The following is a 6,474-nucleotide window of genomic DNA, read 5'->3' on the forward strand; positions in this document are numbered from 1 at the left end:
AAGTTGTAGAAACATCTCAAGGATTATCAATGGAAACAGGGTGCACCTGAGCTCAATTTCAAGTCTCATAGCAAAGGGTCTGAATACTTATGCAAATTAGGTATTTATGTTTTTTATATTTGATACATTTGTAAAAACCTGTTTTCGCTTTGTCATTATGGGGTATTGTGTCTAGATTGAAGAGGAAAACATTTTATTTAATCCATTTTAGAATAAGGCTGTAACATAACAAAATGTGGAAAAGGTCAAGGGGTCTGGATACTTTCTGATTTCAACTGTATAGATTGATTGAATGTTATCATTCTTACCTAATATATATATATATATCTTCTTATCAGATGATGTCGTTCCAAAACATTGCATCCTGCTGAATGCACCCCTGGTCTGTTTGTAAGGCAGGCGATCACGTGTGTTTGCGATCAGAGGACCGCTGGTTCAAGCCCAGTAAAGGGGCAGGGACAGTGGAGGAAGCGACACAGGTTACAAACATAAGGAGAGTAATAATTATATTATGATTATGCTACTACCTTTCAGTGACATATATGGTTACTGATGATATATCAGTAAGATGCTGAAGATGTTGTAACGCTCGTCTTTAGGTGGAAGAGAGGAGGACCAAGGCGCAGCGTGGTGAATGTTCGTGATGTCGAATTTTTATGATATCCAACAAAACAGAACACTGACAAAATACAAAATAACAAAACGACGTGAACAGACCTGAACTTAAGAACATAAAACATGAACGCACGAACAGGTAGGTAGGAACAAACGAAACAGTACCGTGTGGTGAAACAAACACAGACACAGCAACAATCACCCACAAACAAACAGTGAGAACAGCCTACCTTAATATGGTTCTCAATCAGAGGAAACGTAAAACACCTGCCCCTGATTGAGAACCATATCAGGCTAATGCAATGAACCCAACATAGAAACACATAACATAGAATGCKCACCTAGCTCACGTCCTGACCAACTAAAGAAGGCTAAACAAAGGAAATAAGGTCAGGAACGTGACAGATGTCCAAAAGAAGAATACCATTCCTTGTAATAAAGACTATATTTTTATAGATGCATCCAGCTGCAGTCCCGCAGCATGGCATGTCACTAAAACGGTGATGTCATCAAAAAACTGGCCTCTTATTAAAGGGTCAGTCTGGAGTTGTTACATCCATTTTTCGATTTATAAAGTCATGATATTGTAGTGAACGGCGGGGCAGGGAATAGAACCCAGGTTGCTGGCTTGGAAGGAAAACACAATTTCACTGATCTTAGGAGCAGAAAGCATTTTTGTCTGCAGTTTTCGGTTTGGCTATTTGTTTCAAGTGTATGTGGTGGTTCTAGTTTGTATGGCGCCCTGGGCGAACCCACCCTTCAGCGCCCGCACCCGGGGGCGGGTTCAAGATGCCGCCCTGGGCGGCTGCCCATGTCGCCCGTACCTAAATCCGCTACTGACTTGTATTAGTCTATGAATAAATCTCTTTGTCAAAATTCGTCATCACTCCCATGTCTTATTCGACTAGTWTTTTTGAAAGTGTAGGATAATAATTCAGCCATAGTTTATGTTTATTGCTTTCCAACATGTTACTCCCTCTATGTTTAATATTACACACATACATTAATMATTAATTTTGGTTGCCTATCCTGACATGAAGTTTGTTCAATAGAAAGTATTTGACTCTGATGTGTGCCACAGAAAGTATTTGACTCTAGGGGGAGAATTCTGTCAGGGGGGAGATTTTTGGCACAACACCTGCACTCAACGTTTCTGCCTTGATTGCTGTGGATGGACTCCACAGCTCCAAACCTGCAGAACATCCCCGCCTTGGGCCATTTTGTGAAATAGTCCATGGCCGTGAGCACCCAGCGGTTTCCACTGTCTGTGGTGGGGAACGGCKKAACTACATCCACTACCACCCTCTATGGGAGCCCCAACTGGGAACTGTTGGAGCTGAGCATGAGAGCAGCCTGGAGGGCCCTTTCTCGCTGTGCAGTTGTCACAGCGGCAGCAAAAATCCTCCACATCCCTCTGGGCTGCCCCCAGGAAAAGCCCTGACGGAGGCGGCGGATTGTTTTTGTGACCCCAAAGTGTCCACAGCCTCTCGCGCAGTGCTTTTGGGACCACCACCTGCCACCTCTCCTCTCCCGTAGCTGACTGCTTCCATGCCCTCTGTAGCACGCCATCAGCCAGCCGCAGTCTCTCAAACTTTGACCACAACCCTTTGGTTGCGAATGAGAGCACTGCCACCTGTTTCCACAGTGGCCTCAGCTGCGCCTCTACCCACTTTAGCACCGGCTGTAGGTCTGTATCCCGTCCCTGGTGCTGCCCCCATTCAGCCATGTCGACWGTCTGTWGCTCAAAGCAGACAGGCCGCTCGCCCGACACACTGTGGCCCAGACCCCCTCCTCCCCATACAGCTTTCTCTCTCACGGCCCTCTCTCCGCTCACAGTGGCGGCACCCGTCTGTAGTACAGGGCCGATGGGACATGGCGTTGGAGTGGCGTGCCCCTGCCCTGTGCACCATTGTGAAGTCGTACGGCTGAAGATCCTCCAACCAGCATGCCACCAGACCCTCTGGGTCTCTGTAAGACATGAGCCACTGGAGAGCAGAGTGGTCAATCCTTACAGTAAAGGGCAAGCCACCCAGGTAGTACTTGGTAGTACTTGATGGAAGCCACAACAGCAAGGAGCTCCCGCCGGGTGACACAGTAGCGGCGCTCATGTTTGTAGAATGTTTTGCTGAAGTACGCCATCACTCTCTCCTCCGCTGACCCCACCTGGGCCAGCACCCCACCCATGCCCATACTGCTTGCGTCTGTGTCTAGGATAAAGGGCAAGGTGAGGTCAGGGGGGGGTCAAGCACAGGGGCCTTGATCAGTGCACGTTTGAGGGTGATGAAGGCCTCGCACTCCACTGTCCAAGTGAAGGCCTTGTCCTTCGGCAGCAGGCGGTTCAGGGGAGCAGCGATGCTTGAGAAGCCCCGTACAAACCTCCTGTAGTTACATTTTTTAATTGAATTATATTTCACCTTTATTTAACCAGGTAAGCTAGTTGAGAACAAGTTCTCATTTACAACTGTGACCGTGCCAAGATAAAGCAAAGCAGTGCAACACAACAACAAAGGAGTTACACATGGAATAAACAAGCGTACATTCAATAACACAATAGAAAAAAAAGAAAGTCTATATACAGTGTGTGCAAATGGCGTGAGGAGGTAAGGAAATTAATAGACCATAGTAGCAAAGTAATTACAGTTTAGCAAATTAACCAGGTCCAGCGACTCATCGATACGTGATATGAGGTATGAGTTCTTCCTGGTTACCTCATTCTACAGGTCTAACTGGCAGCCTGTGCTCCTAAGAAAGTCCAACCCCAGGATACAAGGGTCCCACACAGGATGAGGCACAGTCCTGCCCTCTACTGTCAGAGTCATTATTCCCACCTTTCATGGGTGCCAGCTCACCTGTGACTCTGCGGAGCAGCAAAGTTGTGGGCTCAAACTGAGTCCAACCTGGCACTATATCTGGCCTCACTAGGGTTACTGTGGACCCAGTGTCCACCAGGGCAGAGTAGGGCACCCCCTTCACAGTGACAGGGACATGACAAAAGTCCCCAACACAGGTCCGGCCCACCACAACAACAGGCTCCAGACGCTGTTGTGGTAGGAGGAGCTTCAGTGGGCTCCTCCTGAAGATGGTGGTGGTTGGGAAAGAGAGCCAGGGGTTCGCACTGCCCCGTCTATGCGGACCCCGAGCCGTTTCCTTGAGCTCTGGGGGACATGGGGCAATCCCGGCGCAGATGGGCTGGCTGGCCACACCCCCAGCAGACCCTGGGACCAGGGCATGTGTTTCGTGCTGCCTGTAGCGACACAGCACGAATGAGTTCAGTCATTTTAGCCACCCATGCATGCTTTTCCGGCTCTGGGCTGCTCTGCCCCCAYCCCGCACAGTGGGTCTGTCTCATTGCACCCCCACCGAAGCCCCAGCCCACACGAGCTCCCTCTCCAAAGACATCTCCAAGGCTATCTGCAATGACTCAGGATGAGCCAGCTGGCTCTGTATGTGCAGCTCCACAGGAGAGAGTGCCTGTTTGAACTGGTCTCGTGCCTGCTCGCTCTACACGGAGGGGGGCATGTGAGGATATGCCCGCCGAGAGAGGCTCTCAATGTCATTAGCTAGCACCCGTAGAGGCTCTCCAGGCTGCCTGCGTCTATTACTCAGTTCGGAGCGCAGCAGCCCGGGCTGTACACACTGTCTAAAGCCCCTCCTCAGTGCTCGCACTAAAGCCCCATAATCACGTCTGTCCTCGGGGCTAATCAATTTCATACAGGACAGACCATTATCCGTGAGGCACAAAGTCGACTGCAGTGCCCTATCTTCATTCGACCACCCCCCAAAATGAGCTACCAGTTCAAACTGAGAATGAAAAGCTTCCCAATCCGCCTTACCGGAGTACTTCAGGGTCTTAACAGATATGGACGCAATCGGGAACTGGGCACCCCCATGTTTGTTTACATCCTGAGCCCCAGATTCCTCGTCCCGCAGCGTCGACGTCACCCCTTCGGCCCGCCCACCAGAATCCGCACTCAGCACAATCGACAAAGCACTCATGCCCGCTTCAGCCGCCATCATTCTAGCGGTCTCCCACAAGCGGCCTCTGTGCTCCAATACCCTGGTGATCTCCTCAGCCAGATCATCCGACGTCCATGCACACGCACCTCCTTGGCCATAATTGTCCCCTACCTCCACCTTCACTTTAGGATTTATCCAGTTTGAAGGTAAGATCCAGATGCAGACACATCGAATTAACAATGGTTTAATAATCCAACAGGGGCAGGCAATAGACAGGTCTAGGCAGGCAGGGGTTAGTGACCAGAGGTGGGGCAATGGACGGCAGGCAGGCTCAGGGTCAGGGTAGGCAGAGGTCAATAGTCGAGAGGTGGTGCAAAGGTACAGGTCGGCGGGCTCAGGGTCAGGGGCAGGCAGATTGGTCAGCCAGGCGCCTCAGCGTCAGGACAGGCAAGGGTCAAAACCAGGAGGGCGAGAATAAGAGAAACTAGAAAAGCAGGAGCTGAGAACAAAAATGCTGGTTGACTTGAAAAACAAGACAAACTGGCAACAGACAAACAGAGAACACAGGTATAAATATACAGGGGATAATGGGGACGATGGGTGACACCTGGAGGGGGGTGGAGGCAATCACAAAGACAGGTGAAACAGATCAGGGTGTGACAGGATTCCCTCGAAGCATTTTCAACCCCTGTTCTCAAGTACGTTAGCTAGCCACGGTAGTCAGCTAGCTAGCTGGCTAACTTTTATCTACYTTTTTACTTCTGACACCAATGTAATGACCTGGCTAGATCATAAAGGAACAATTGTCCAGACAGAGGATTGAGCCAAATAAATGAAAGATACCCGTATAAAACAACCGTGACCTTCTCTTGTGAAGACCAGACGTAAGAGAGAGAACAATGGCTAAACAGTCTTAACTTGCATGCTCCATCCCCCTGCCAAACCCTCCCCGCCACTACATCAACCACCAGGATGCCCGGCATCAGAACAGTCCAGGCATTCCCGTGATTGACAGATAGCAGGTTGATTGGTATGTCGGACCCCACGAACACTGAGTACTGGTAAGTGCAACACAACCAACTAACAGCATAACACATAACCCACAGCTGTCTGTGCGGGTCGCTACAATATTTAGGATGTGAACACTCACATCCTAAATAATTTATAATAATTACATTTGACCTGACGAAGATCCGTTTTGGATCAAAATGTTGTCAATAAGGCAGTGAATTGGGAGCTTTAACAGTGTGCGGGCCTTCTTGTTCTATACTAGTATTCTTTATTAGCCCAGCACCTATGTTTTTAAGGATGTGCGTATGATCACAAACCTTTCTGATGAATACAAACGTACCATCATGAGCATAGCCTCTTGTTTCTTCTACTCTTTTATTGTTCACTCAGTTAAGCCTGTACTCGAATGAACTGTACATGGTGTTTTCCTGCGTTTTGCACTCTTGAACTGAGTGTTGATTCCCTATCATGCCGCTGTGTACTTTGTATCCATTCAAAATATGCAAAGGTGAATGACTTCTGTTTGATTTGAAAGCAGTGACCTGTCATTAATTATGCTCAGTAAGGTATAGGTACCATACAAAGGGCAGATAGTGTTGAATGTATAATATTAGAGAGCAGATAAAGTACAGCTATTTGTGTTGTAAATTATATTGCACTGTAAATTATTCATCAGTTGTTAATTATTAGTTATAGTGGTGCAACAAAGACAAAGAAACATTGTAGATTCAGTAGTAGTGGCGGTAGTCTACGGAGCACGTACTGTAAGATCCATTTTGTGTTTGTGTGTGTGTGTGTGTGTGTGTATGTGTGCGTGTGTGCTTCTCTGTAATTTGAGAACCAAGCGGTTAGAAAACAGAGAGAATGAATGATGAAGACTGTCCTCATAGA

Source organism: Salvelinus sp. IW2-2015, linkage group LG13 (assembly GCF_002910315.2).
Source record: "Salvelinus sp. IW2-2015 linkage group LG13, ASM291031v2, whole genome shotgun sequence".
NCBI classification, from domain to species: Eukaryota; Metazoa; Chordata; class Actinopteri; order Salmoniformes; family Salmonidae; genus Salvelinus; species Salvelinus sp. IW2-2015.